This window comes from Kogia breviceps, chromosome 8 (assembly GCF_026419965.1).
Source record: "Kogia breviceps isolate mKogBre1 chromosome 8, mKogBre1 haplotype 1, whole genome shotgun sequence".
In the NCBI taxonomy this organism is placed as follows: domain Eukaryota; kingdom Metazoa; phylum Chordata; class Mammalia; order Artiodactyla; family Physeteridae; genus Kogia; species Kogia breviceps.
Window position 1 is genome coordinate 88967473 of NC_081317.1, and position 14500 is coordinate 88981972.

At 40.6% G+C, this 14500-nt stretch overlaps 1 non-coding gene and 1 pseudogene across 1 annotated transcript; both read left to right on the forward strand.

Annotated features, from left to right (window-relative positions):
- Positions 1 to 6782: 6782 nt before the first annotated feature.
- LOC131762052 (small nucleolar RNA SNORA69) lies at positions 6783 to 6889 on the forward strand. The gene has a single exon (XR_009337135.1). It is a non-coding gene; the product is annotated as a small nucleolar RNA SNORA69 (small nucleolar RNA).
- Positions 6890 to 12011: 5122 nt separating this feature from the next.
- LOC131760845 (olfactory receptor 13C7-like) lies at positions 12012 to 14123 on the forward strand (annotated as a pseudogene).
- Positions 14124 to 14500: the final 377 nt, after the last annotated feature.

Here is a 14500-nt window from a genome sequence, read left to right on the forward strand (position 1 = left end):
GAGACAAGGAAGGATGCTACATAATGATCAGGGATCAATCCAAGAAGATAAAACAATTATAAATATATATGCACCCAACATAGGAGTACCTCAATACATAATGAAACTGCTAACAGCTATAAAGGAGGAAATCAACTGTAACACATAATAGTGGGGGACTTTAACACCTCACTTACACCACTGGACAGATCATCCAAACAGAAAATTAATAAGGAAATACAAGCTTTAAATGACACAATAGACCAGATAGATTTAATTGATATTTATAGGACATTCCATCCAAAAACAGCAGATTACACTTTCTTCTCAAGTGCGCACAGAGCATTCTTCCGGATAGATCACATCTTGGGTCACAAATCAAGCCTCAGTAAATTTCAGAAAATTGAAATCATATCAAGCATCTTTTCTGACCACAATGCTGAGATTAGAAATCAATTACAGGGGAAAAAAACATAAAAAACACAAACACATGAAGGCTAAACAGTATGTTACTAAATAACCAAGAGCTCACTAAAGAAATCAAAGAGGAAATAAAAACAATACATAGAGACAAATGACAGTGAAAACATGATGATCCAAAACGTATGGGATGCAGCAAAAGCAGTTCTAAGTGGGAAGTTTATAGCAATACAAGACTACCTCAAGAAACAAGAAAAATCTGAAATAAACAATCTAACCTTACACCTAAAGGAATTAGAGGAAGAAGAACAAAACCCAAAGTTAGTAGAAGGAAAGAAATCATAAAGATCAGAGCAGAAATAAATGAAATAGAAACAATGAAAACAATAGCAAAGATCAATAAAACTAAAAGCTGGTTCTCTGAGAAGATAAGCAAAATTGATAAACCATTAGCCAGACTCATCAAGAAAAAGAGGGAGAGGACTCAAATCAATAAAATTAGAAATGGAAAAGGAGAAGTTACAACAGACACCACAGAAATACAAAGTATCCTAAGAGATTACTACAAGCAACTCTATGCCAATAAAATGGACAACCTGGAAGAAATGGAAAAGTTCTTAGAAAGGTATAACCTTCCAAGACTGAACCAGGAAGAAATAGAAAATATGAACAGACAAATCACAAGTAATGAAATTGAAACTGTAATTTAAAATCTTCCAGCAAACAAAAGGCCAAGACCAGATGGCTTCACAGGTGAATTCTATCAAACATTTAGAGAAGAGCTAACACCCATCCTTCTCAAACTCTTCTAAAAAATTGCAGAGGAAAGAACACTCCCAAACTCATTCTATGAGGCCACCATCACCCTGATACCAAAACCAGACAAAAATACTACAAAAAAAGAAAATTACAGATCGATATTACTTATGAATATAGATGCAAAAATCCTCAACAAAATACTAGCAAACAGAATCCAACAACACATTAAAAGGATCATACACCATGATCAAGTGGGATTTATCCCAGGGATGCAAGGATTCTTCAATATATACAAATCAATCAATGTGATACACCATATTAACAAACTGAAGAATAAAAACCATATTATCATCTCAATAGATGCAGAAAAAAGCTTTTGACAGTATCCCACACCCATTTATGATAAAAACTCTCCAGAAAGTGGGCATAGAGGGAACCTACCTCAACATAATAAAGGCGATATATGACAAACCCACAGCAAACATCATTCTCAATGGTGAAAAACTGAAAACATTTCCTCTAACATCAGGAACAAGACAAGGATGTCCACTCTTGCCACTGTTACTAAACATAGTTTTGGAAGTCCTAGCCACGGCAATCAGAGAAGAAAAAGAAATAAAAGGAATACAAATTGGAAAAGAAGAAGTAAAGCTGTCACTGTTTACAGATGACGTGATACTATACATAGAGAATCCTAAAGATGCCACCAGAAAACTACTAGAGCTAATCAATGAATTTGGTAAAGCTTCAGGATACAAAATTAATGCACATAACTAATAAGAACCTGATATATAAAAATAAATAAAATATATAAAAAATAAATAAAATTCAAAAAACCCCAAAATGCACAGAAATCTCTTGCATTTGTATACACTAATGATGAAAAATCTGAAAGAGAAATTAAGAAAACACTCCCATTTACTATTGTAACAAAAAGAATAAAATACCTAGGAATAAACCTACCTAGGGAGACAAAAGACCTGTATGCAGAAACTATAAGACACTGATGAAAGAAATTAAAGATGACACCAACAGATGGATAGATATACCGTGTTCTTGGATTGGAAGAATCAATATTGTGAAAATGACTATACTACCCAAAGCAATCTACAGATTCAGTGCAATCCCTATCAAATTACCAATGGCATTTTTTACAGAACTAGAGTAAAAAATCTTGAAATTCGTTTGGAGACACAGAAGACCCCCAAATAGCCAAAGCAGTCTTGAGGAAAAAAAACGGATCTGTATGAATCAGACTCCCTGACTTCAGACTATACTACAAAGCTACAGTAATCAAGACAATATGGTACTGGCACAAAAACAGAAATATAGATCAATGGAACAGGATAGAAAGCCCAGAGATAAACCCATGCACCTGTGGTCAACTAATCTATGACAAAGGAGGCAAGGATATACAATGGAGAGAAGACAGTCTCTTCAATAAGTGGTGCTGAGAAAACTGGACAGCTACATGTAAAAGAATGAAGTTAGAACACTCCCTAACACCGTACACAAAAATAAACTCAAAATGGATTAGAGACCTAAATGTAAGACTGGACACTATAACACTCTTAGAGGAAAACAGGAAGAACACTCTTTCACATAAATCACAGGAAGCTCTTTTTTGATCCACCTCCTAGAGTAATGGAAATAAAAACAAAAATAAACAAATGGGACCTAATGAAACTTAACAGCTTTTGCACAGCAAAGGAAACCATAAACAAGACGAAAAGACACCCCTCAGAATGGGAGAAAATATTTGCAAATGAATCAACAGAGAATGGATTAATCTCCAAAATATATAAACAGCTCATGCAGCTCAATATTAAAAAAACAAACAACCCAATCAAAAAATAGACAGAAGACTTAAATAAACATTTCTCCAAAGAAGAAATACAGATGGCCAGGAAGCACATGAAAAGCTGCTCAGCATCACTAATCATTAGAGAAATGCAAATTAAAACTACAGTGAGGTATCACCTCACACCAGTTAGAATGGGCATCATGAAAAAATCTACAAACAACAAATGCTGGAGAGCGTGTGGAGAAAAGGGAACCCTCTTGCACTGTTGATGGGAATGTAAATTGATACAGCCACTATGGAGAACAGTATGGAGGTTCCTTTAAAAAGTAAAAATAGAATTACCGTATGACCCAGCAATCCCACTACTGCTCATATACCCAGAGAAAACCATAATTCAAAAAGACACACGCACCCCAGTGTTCACTGCAGCACTATTTACGATAGCCAGGTCATGGAAGCAGCCTAAGTGCCCATCAACAGACAAATGGTTAAAGAAGTAGTGGTACATATATACAATGGAATATTATACAGCCAATAAAAGGAACAAATTGGATCATTTGTAGAGACATGGATGGATCTAGAGACTCATACAGAGTGAAGTAAGTCAGAAAGAGAAAAACAAATATCGTATACTAACACATATATGTGGAATCTAGAAAAATGATACAGATGAACTGGTTTGTAGGGCAGAAATAGAGACACAGATGTAGAGAACAAACGTATGGACACCAAGGGGGGAAAGTGGTGGGGGTGGTTGCGGTGTGATGAATTGGGAGATTGAAATTGACATATATACACTAATATGTATAAAATGGATAGCTAATAAGAACCTGCTGTATAAAAAAAAATAAACAAAATCTTTTATTTTCAGCACTTTGGAATCCAGCTGTTATTAAATTCTGTGAAAAATGAACTTTGCTTTCCCATACACGTTAATTTTCAAAAGAGGGATAGTAGACATGAAAACTATTTAAAATCTACATTTTTGGAACCTATTTGAGTTGAAAAAAATAGAAGTTTGGAATCCATGTTACCTACTAATGTAATTGTACCATCTACAATATCTGAAAAAATTATCTTATTGAAAATGGTATCTCTTTTAAGAATGATGTATGTATGTTTGTGCATGTATATGTCTCTGTATGAAGTTTTATTATATAACTGGAATGGAAAAAGATTAATAACAATGCCTTGATTTATGGCTGTCCTATTTAAGCTTTCTCCCGCAGTTTACTAACATAACTCAGTTATTTCCTTCACACAGACCTTTATTCCAATCAGTCATTTCCCACGTTTTTTGACTTCCTACTGTAAAAAGAATACATGAACAAAACAAAATCTTTAGCAACCACATCTGATGAAACAGTGTCCAAAAATGCTTTCAAATCGTTTCTTTCTACAAAAACAGCCCATGGCATCACAATGCATATTAATCACTATTATAACTGAGGAAAAGGTTTTAAATTGCCCTTTTAAAAAAAGATTTTTTAGTGAATTTTTTAAATTGAGGTACAGTTGATTTATATTATATAATTTTCAGGTGTAAAACATAGTAATTCACAATTTTTAAAGGTTATACTCCATTTATAGTTATTATAAAATATTGGCCATATTCCCTGTACTGTACAATATATTTTCATAGCTTATTTTATACATAGTAGTTGTACCTCTTAGTCCCCTACCTCTATCTTGCTCCTCCCCTTCCCTCTCCCCACTGGTAACCACTAGTTTGTTCTCTGTGAGTCTGTTTTTTGTTTTTTGTGGGGGTTTTTTGCAGTATGCGGGCCTCTCCCATTGCGGAACACAGGCTCCAGACGCGCAGGCTCAGCAGCCATGGCTCACGGGCCCAGCCGCTCCACGGCATGTGGGGTCTTTCCAGACCGGGGCACAAACCTGTATCCCCTGCATCAACAGGCGGACTCTCAACCGCTGGGCCACCAGGGAAGCCCAAGTCTGTTTCTTTTTTGCTCTATTTACTAGTTTGTTTTATTTTTTAAATTCTACATATAACATACAGTATTTATCTTTCTCTGTATGACTTATTTCACTGAGCATAATACCCTCCGAGTCCATCCATGTTTGTTTGTTTGTTTTTTGAAGTATAGTTGATTTACAGTGTTGTGCCAGTCTCTGCTGTACAGCAACATTCATCTGTTGATGGACACTTAGGTTGCTTCCATATCTTGGCTATTGTAAATAATGCTGCTGTGAACATTGGGGTGCATATATCTTTTTGAATTAGTGTTTTCATTTTCTTCAGATGTATACCCAGGAGTGGAATTGCTGGATTATATGATAGTTCTGTTTTTAATTTTTTAGGGAACCTCCATACTATTTTCCACAGTGGCTGCACCAATTTATGTCCCTACCAACAGTATACAAGGGTCCCTTTTCTTCACATTCTCACTGACATTTGTGATTTGTGATCTTTTTGATGATAGCCATTCTGACAAGTGTGAAGTGATATCTCATTGTGGTTTTCATTTGCAATTCTCCAATGATTAGTGATGTTGAGCACCTTTTCACATGCCTGTTGGCCATCTTAATGTCTTCTTTGTAAAAATGACTATTCAGGTCTTCTGCTCATTTTTTAATCTTGGTTTGTTTGGGGTTTTTTTGATGTTGAGTTGTATGAGCTGCTTATATTTTTTGGATATTAATCCCTTACCAATCATATTATTTGCAAATATTTTCTCCCATTCAATAGGTTGTCATTTCATTCTGTCAGTGGTTTCCTTTGCTGTGCAAAAGCTTTTAAGTTTAACTAGGTCCCATTTGTTTAGTTTTGCTTTTGTTTGCTTTAGGAGACAGATCCAAGAATATATTGCTACAATTTATGTCAAAGGGTGTTCTGCTTGTGTTTTGTTCTAGGAGTTTTATTGTTTCCAGCCTTACATTTAGGTTTTTAATCCATTTTGAGTTTATTTTTGTATATAGTGTGAGAAAATGTTCTAATTTCATTATTTTAATGTAGCTGTACAGTTTTCCCAGCACCACTATTGAATACACTGTCTTCTCTCCATTGTGTATTCTTGCCTCCTTTGTCATAGATTAATTGACCATAAATGCATGAGTTTATTTCTAGGCTCTGAATTCTGTTCCATTAATCTATGTGTCTGTTTTTGTTCCAGTACCCAACTGTTTTAATTACCGTAGCTGTGTAGTATAGTCTGAAGTCAGGGAGTGTGATACTTCCAGCTCTGTTCTTTCTCAAGATTGTTTTGGCTATTCAGGGTCTTTTGTGTTTCCATGCAAATTTTAAAATTATTTGTTCTAGTTCTGTGAAGAATGCCATTGGTATTTTGATAGGGATTGCACTGAATTTGTAGATTCAATTCAAAACATTTCCTCTAATATCAGGAACAAGATAAGGATGCTCACTCTTGCCACTTTTATTCAACATAGTATTGGAAGTCCTAGCCACAGCAACCAGATAAGAAAAAGAAATAAAAGGAATCCAAATTGGAAGGGAAGAATAAAACTGGGAAGAATGATACTATACATAAAAAATCCTAAAGACACTACCAAAAAACTACTAGAGCTCATCAGTGAATTCAGTAAAGTTGCATAATATAAAATTAATGTACAGAAATCTGTTGCATTTCTATACAATAACAATGAACTATCAGAAAGGGAAATTAAGGAAACAGTTCCACTTACGATCACATCAAAAATAATAAAATACCTAGGAATAAACTTACCTAAGGAAGTAAAAGACCTGTATTCAGAAAACTATAAGACACTGATGAAAGAAATTGAAGATGACACAAACAGATGGAAAGATATACTGTATTCATGGATTAGAAGAATTAATATTGTTAAAATAACCACATTACTGACATTATACCGCTGAAAGAAAATCTGTGTTGATTGTTTTTGATTTTGCCTTTATGGGGGTAAACTCATGACAGATTAACATAAAAAAATCTGAGAAAAAACACCCATACTACCTGAGACAATCTACAATTCATTATATTGCCCTTTAAAAAAGAAACAGTACATTTGTACAACCCTTGGCTAAGTAATCTGAGGATATTTTAATCTAGCTCTGATTAGTTGAAGAATACAAGACCACTATCATGAGCACATCAGTTTTAGCTGTCAGAAAAAGGTGTCTCTGATGAGAGGCCATTGTCGTCACCTGTTTTTCTTTGCCTAGCCAACTCCAGCCACCCTCTTCCAGTTACATAAACATTGTTATAGAAAGGCCAACCATCATATGCAATCATCCTTCATTCTATATTCATCATCAGTCTTGTTTGCACTCACAATCCCAGCTCTACCTTTTCTTCAGCTCTACTTCACAATCAATGGGTGTGATCCCTGTTCCTGGGTTCCACATTCAATGCAGAATCCATAGTTCACATCACAGTCATAGGTTCATTCATCTTTTCCTTTGGTCATTCCCCTTCAGTAAGCTCTCCTCTTGTACTAATACTTTGTCTGAATTTATCACTTACACTGTGAAGTTTTAGAAATATGTGCTGGGAAGAGCATCCAAGTTCCTTATACTATTCTTGAGTTAACCAAAATACTTGGTTTCTAGTGTTGTTGGAGATCAGTTATTGCCCAATACAACCAATATCCTCCTACACATCTTTTAGTACTGCTTTTGCTACATTCCATAAGTTTTGGTATATTGTGTTTTGCTTTTGTTTGTTTTGAGGTATTTTCTAATTTCCTTTTTTATTTTTTCTTTGATCCAATGGTTGTTCACGAGTGTGTTGTTTTATTTCCACATATTTGAATTTTCCAGTTTTATTTCTGCTCTTGATTTCTAGTTTCATTTGATTGCAGTCAGAAAAGATGCTTGGCATAATTTCATTCTTCTTAAATTTGTTAAGACTTGTTTTGTGACCCAAGATGTGATCTATTCTGGAGAATGTTCCAGGTATACCTGAAAAGAATGTATATTTTGCTGCTTTTAGGTGGAAGTACTGTACTGATAAAAGTTACGGAGGCCAGGAAGTCCCACAGTCTGCTATCTATGTGCTAGAGAACCAGGAAAGCTGAGGTATAATTCAGTCAGAGTCTGAAGGCCCGAGAACAAGGAGCTGTGGTGTCTGAGTAAAGAAGTTGATGTTCCAACTTAAGAAGAGTGATACTTGACTTTTAACTCACCTTTCTCAATACAGAGGGTGAGTGCCCTGAAGACTGAGCCAGTGTGCTACTCCTCTACATGTGGATGCCTCCCACCCCATCCTGAAAAAGTAATGTCCACAGAGACAGTCTCTCATGGAGTGCCTCGGGGCTCTGTATCCATTCCTGTCCTGTGTTGTGCTCCTGTCAGTGCCTCAGATGAGGAATTGAGCATGCACAGAGGACAGGAAGCTGAAAGGACAGTAACTTACTAGAGGCAGAGTGAGGATCCAGAAGGAACACAGCATGTTGCTTCAAGGAGCCTAACCACTCTATGGATGAGTAGTCATCCTGAAATCAAACTCTAACTCTCCTCCAAAACCACTGCAAAGTCCAGGCTGGGGATGATGGAGCTGCTGCTGCAGCTGAGGGAAAAGGACCTGGGGGCTGAGTGAGCTACAGGATGACTGACTAGCAGGCTCTGGGTGATGTCTTCATAGGAATACGTTGACCAAAGAAAAGAGAGGAGGACATGGAAAGGAGGGAGGGAGGCAACAAGAAGAAAACCTCCTCCAGGGCCTTCAGTGTAAATGGATTTGGGGATATTATCCCAGAACAATACACAGTTGTTGTTGTTATTTTAAATAAATTTATTTATTTTATTTATTTATTTTTGTCTGTGTTAGGTCTTTGTTGCTGCACACAGGCTTTCTGTAGTTGGGGCTGAGCTGGGGCTACTCTGTTGCAGTGTGCGGGCTTCTCATTGCTGTAGCTTCTCTTCTTGCAGAGCACAGGCTGTAGGTGCATGGGCTTTAGTAGTTGTGGCACGTGGCTCAGTAATTGTGGCTCGTGGGCTCTAGAGCACAGGCTCAGTAGTTGTGGCGCACGGGCTTGGTTGCTCCATGACACGTGAGATCTTCCTGGACCAGGGCTCGAACCTGTGTCCATTGCATTGGCAGGCAGATTCTTAACCACTGCACCACCAGAGAAGTCCCAATACAGTTTCTAAACTGAGTACAACTCACTTTCCGAACTTTAAATGACTTTAGGGACAAAACTGGTCCCCAAAAGGAAACTGAGACTCAAATTACCTTCTATAGGCAATGGCAAGTTCTTTGGAGATCACTCCTGGAGCACCAAGGCAAGTGGAGCGGGGAGACCTGGACCTTCATCCATCACAGGGACTGACAATCTCCCCCCTCTTCCTGCTTTAGACCCAGTGTGGCTATTTCTGATATGTGGCCTGTTCCCAACCCTTAGAAGAGTGATCACTCTTTCACATCATGTTTCTGATAAAGGCAAGTGAAGGTTTTGGTAAAAGGACTCTGAGATTTTCATTAGCACAAGCTCATTTCTAAGAATAGATCTGATTGTTCAGTGGAATAGGGCTCAAAATGGGGGAAAAGAGGTGATTTCAGTGGTATGGCAAGTGCTGAATGCAGCACAGCCCCTCATGGTGGGACATAATATCCTGAAAGACATCTCAAAATTATTCAGGAATTATGCACAGTTCCTCTCAACTGTATGACATTTTTTTGGATGCTATAAGAGTAGCAACGTTGATTCTCTATTATCTTACTGCCGAAACCAACTTATTTCTGAATATCTGGAGGGCATGGGGGAAGAACTAACTTTGCTTGAGGACTGCAGAAGGCAGAGCCGGGTGGAATTTGCAGGGAGGCAGAATTTCCTGTCTATAGGATTGATATTTTAAAATGTAATAAACCACCTCAGCAACCAGAGAGCCTGCTTTACTCAAGTATTCCAGATGAGGCCAGAGGACCATGGTCAAGGAAGTAGTGGGCCTGCATGCTTTGGGGGTGGGGGTGCGATGGTTGGCCTGGGTCGACCCTCAGGCCTCTCCCACGCCTGGATCTACAGTTGTCTGTCAGCATAATGAAAGCCAGAACTGAAGGGTGGCCAGCAAGGTGTGTTTTAGGAAGCCCTAAATTAGCAGATGGCATCCACCCCATGACTGTTTCTATGACTATTTTTGCACATCTGCTAAAAGAAAATATTTTGGAAAATCTTTCCAGACATGAATTACTTCCAAATCACTTAATTGGGCTTAAGTGATGCCAAAGGGAAGCATTCTTTATTCTTAGGAAGGGAGAGGTTGGAACCATGATTCCAGTCATGAATAAACCAAATGGTTTCCTTCCTCCAGTGGAAGAGGATCTGCTCAAGGGGATTCATGACATCCAACCCCTGGATCAGAGAAGGACTCTGACCTCGGAGGCATGGGGCCCCATACAGAGTGCCTGCAGATACCACCTGTGTGGGGAAGAGGTCATGAGTGATGGGCATTCAGTCATCTAGCCTGACCTTTGCATTTAGGGGCAGAGGGGATAACGCGGCTGGTAATAGGGCCTCAGAAAAACCCAAAGAGGGTGAGGATGGCTTGTCCTCAAAACCTGTCAGTGGACATTGCTTATTCTGGGGAAGTCTTTTGATCAGGCAGATGTCCAGGAAGAAATCACGCAAGTCTCTAAAGAATGCTTTTCATTTGTTTGTTTGTTGATTGTCTGTTTGTTTTCAAAAGGTCGTAAGGGCAGAATGGAATACCTGGGAATACAAAGTTAGGATAGGGTTCTTAGCCTTGGCTGGACATTGAAACCATCTGGGGAGCTTTAAAAAGTCCTCATGCCTGGATTCCATCACAGATATTTGGATTTACTTGGACCAGCATGTAACTTAGGAAAAGAGGAGAATTAAAGGAACCATTATCTTTAGATCTCTGATGAGCTATTATGGGGCAGAAAGGGGTGACATGCTCTATGTGTCCCCAGAGAGCAGGACTAGGACTAAAACTAGGAAAATATAAAGAGACTTGACGCAAGAGACAAATTTTTCAGATGATAAAAGATGTATAAAGCTAGAATTGGCTTCCTCAAAAGGTGATGAGATCTTCATTGGTGGATGGGATCAAGCAAACACTGGATAGTAGCAGCTTAGATGTAAAAAGGAAAATTCAGGGAGACTAGATGTTTGGAGGTCCCTTTTCCAAGGCTGAAGTCTTTAAAGTCAGGGATGAGGCATTAGCCTGACTTCAGTGGCAATGGTATGAGAAGCTCCCCAGGGAACTGGAGCTCTCTGGAGGCTGAGATGGTGGCTGTTAATGCAGCCTGGCTTCCCAGGGCATTGGTGCAAACTGGCCAGGACAGCACTACAGCCAGGGAGATGATAAGCGCCTTAGAATGCAACCACACTCCACAACACAGCTGCCCAAGCCCAGCCCTCAGCCTCCTTCAAGGACCTGGTTGGATGTCACCTTCCTCAGGTGGCCTTCCTGTCCATCCTGCCCTTCCAAAGTGACCTATCAGTGCCCCCTCCCTGGAACTGTAGTCTATTCTGGAGCCAATGCATCCTTCCCTGAAAGGCTGTGGATTTTCTGTCATGTGTGAGTGAGTCATGTTGGCTGATGAATGGAGAGAGGAAGACAGGATGACACAAACAGACAGATGAGAGGATGGCCTGGGGCCTGGGCTGTCTATTACAGTAGGATCAGGGGAAGGTCAGATGTTTCTATGAGGGTAACATGAAGAGAAGAAAGCCTGCCAAGAGCTGTAGATTCAGGGCTGATCATTTCACCAGCCCTGGGCACCAAGGGAGAAAAACATGAAGTGAATCTCATCTCACTTTTCTGACCAAGATTTAACAAGATAACAAGATAAGTCCATCATCCAGCATATACCAGTAGAATTGAATATGTCTGATCAAGTAAATTAAATCACCACATGGGCATCTCGAATGTCTCTCACACAGAGAGTGGCTTAAGATGACAAAGTAGATTCTTTTCTAGTCCCCTGAATTTTACTGAGAATCACAGAGAGACCATCCATTGTTAAAGCTGTTTTGCTTTTGCTTAGCAAAGAGGGCGTTCCTCACTAGCAAGCCAGCAACTGCAGAGTCAGAGGGTGCTGAGGTTGACCTGAGTTCCTGCAGGTGATAGAGCAGATGCACCCTGGCCAGGTCCAATCGGACCCCACCCCCGGTGGGGTTCATCCTCCTGGGCCTCTCAGCCCACCCGAGGCTGGAGAAAACATTCTTTGTGCTCATCCTGCTCATGTACCTGGTGACCCTGCTGGGCAACGGGGTCCTCATCCTGGTGACCATCCTTGACTCCCGCCTACACAAGCCCATGTACTTCTTCCTGAGGAACCTCTCCTTCCTGGACATCTGCTACACAACCTCCTCAGTCCTCCTCATCCTTGATAGCTTCCTGACCCACAGGAAAACCATCTCCTTCTCAGCTTGTTTTGGGCAGATGTTCCTCTCCTTTGCCTTGGGAGCCACAGAGTATGTGCTTCTGAGCATGATGGCCTTTGATCACTCCATGGCCATCTGCAACCCCCTGAGGTACTCTGTGGTCATGGGCAAGGCTGCCTATTTGCCCATGGCTGCCAGCTCCTGGGCAGCTGGTATCATCAACACTGGGGTTCAAACATCCCTTGCAATACGACTGCCCTTCTGTGGGGACAGTGTCATCAACCACTTCACCTGTGGGATCCTGGCTGTCCTGAAGTTGGCCTGTGCTGACATCTCCAACAATGTGATCAGCATGGCTGTGGCCAATGTGATCTTCCTGGGGGTCCCAGGTCTGTTCATCTTTTTCTCCTATGTGTTCATCATCGCTACCATTTTGAAGATCCCCTAAGCTGAGGGGAGGAAAAAGACCTTCTCCACCTGCTCTGCCCACCAAACAGTTGTGCTTATCTTCTATAGGACCATCCCCTTCTTGTATGGGAAGCCTAAATCCAAGGACTCCCTGGGGGCAGACAAACAGGACCTTGCAGACAAGCTCACCTCCCTCTTCTATGGGGTGGTGACCCCCATGCTCAACCCCATCATCTACAGCCTGAGGAAGGCTAGTTGTTGGCTTTGTGCATAACCACGGTGACATCACATCATAGCTACTTTATGCCAATGAAATCTAAGATCCTCTGCAACCAGAAGCTGACTCTTTGTTCTTATAACTAAAAAAACAAAACTGAATAGGTTGGGATGAAAGTTCATTGAAGAGTCAGTGGCTCATAGCTGCTGGCCATAGACTCAGGGACCATCAAGATTACCAGGGCGACCGTCTGGGGACCATGGCTTGTCCTGTTTGTTCCCAGTTAAGTCTGATGCTTTGTTCCCCTGGGGGTTAAGTCCAGAACCCCAAGTATTGGGAAAAGCCCATTAACATTCCAAATTATTGTATTATTACAACAGCTGCTTCTAGCACTCCCAGAGAAAACAAGATAGCTGTTCAAAGAGCAACTGGGTGGGAGAGGACAGGGAAGGGGATAAGCAGGCCACCCAGGTCAGCATAGACTGGGGCTGAACCATCCTGCCCTGTCCATCTAGAGGTGCTCTCAGCCCAGGCCAGGAAGCCAGAAAACTGCCTTCCAATTCCATCTCCAACACCATTTGCCACTGCTGAGCGCTTGGCTAAGTTTCTTTCCCTCTCTGGACCTTAATTTCCTGTGTCTGTAAAATAAGAGCTTATGGCCCATCCCTCTCACTAGACAATGCATGTAAAAACACCTGGGGAAAGCCCAGAGAGGAGTAGTTCATGGCTCACACCCCACAAACTGCCGCTCATTGATTAGGGATCTCCTCTGGGTTCTCTCCCCATCCTTCACAGATCATGAGCAATGGCTCCAAATTTCTAAGGCCACTTAGGGCACTATTTGAAGGAGACTTGGGTGGGCTGATTGTGGCTCTGGATACCTGTGCCTGCTGCAAACCCGCCATCTGGTGGACATCTCTGCAAGCTACTGAGATCAGTGCTTCTGGAACTTTAACGTGCTCCTGATTCACCTGGGAATGTTGTGAAAATGCCAGTTCAGATTCATTGAGTCTGAGGTGAAGTTGGAGATTCTGCATCTCTGACAAGTTCCCAGGTGATGCCTATGCTGCTGCCCTTCGGACCACACTTTGAGTAGCAGGCTCTGCAAGATGTGTGACTAAGGCCAAGTGTCTGAAGGGAGAGGCAGCGAAGCACCTCCTGCGTGTGCCAAGTCCTCCAGCATCGGCAACCGAGGCTGCTCTCTCCACTCTGGGGGCAGCAGTTTGCCCTGTGACCTCTCTTCTCTAACAGGTCTAAGAAGAATTTTTGGTTTATCAGTTTGTTCAGCTTTTCACTTGTTAGTGCAGAGTGGTGTCTTCCAAGCTTCTTCCATGCTAGACCAGAAACCAGCCGTTCCCACTTCAAATAGCTCTAAAAGTGCAGTCAAGTGCAAGTGCAAATAGATACAACAATGTTGTCAAGTGCAAAATTAGAGGCATAAATATAGCAGAGAAAGAAACGGATGTAAAATTTTGCAGAAAACAAAATTATATTTCTAAAAATTAACTAGAAAAATATTATCAGTAATATGAGTTCAGAAAAGTTAAGGAGACAGAAATAACTTCTCAAAAATCAATTGTGGGCTTCCCTGGTGGCGCAGTGGTTGAGAGTCCGCCTGCCGATGC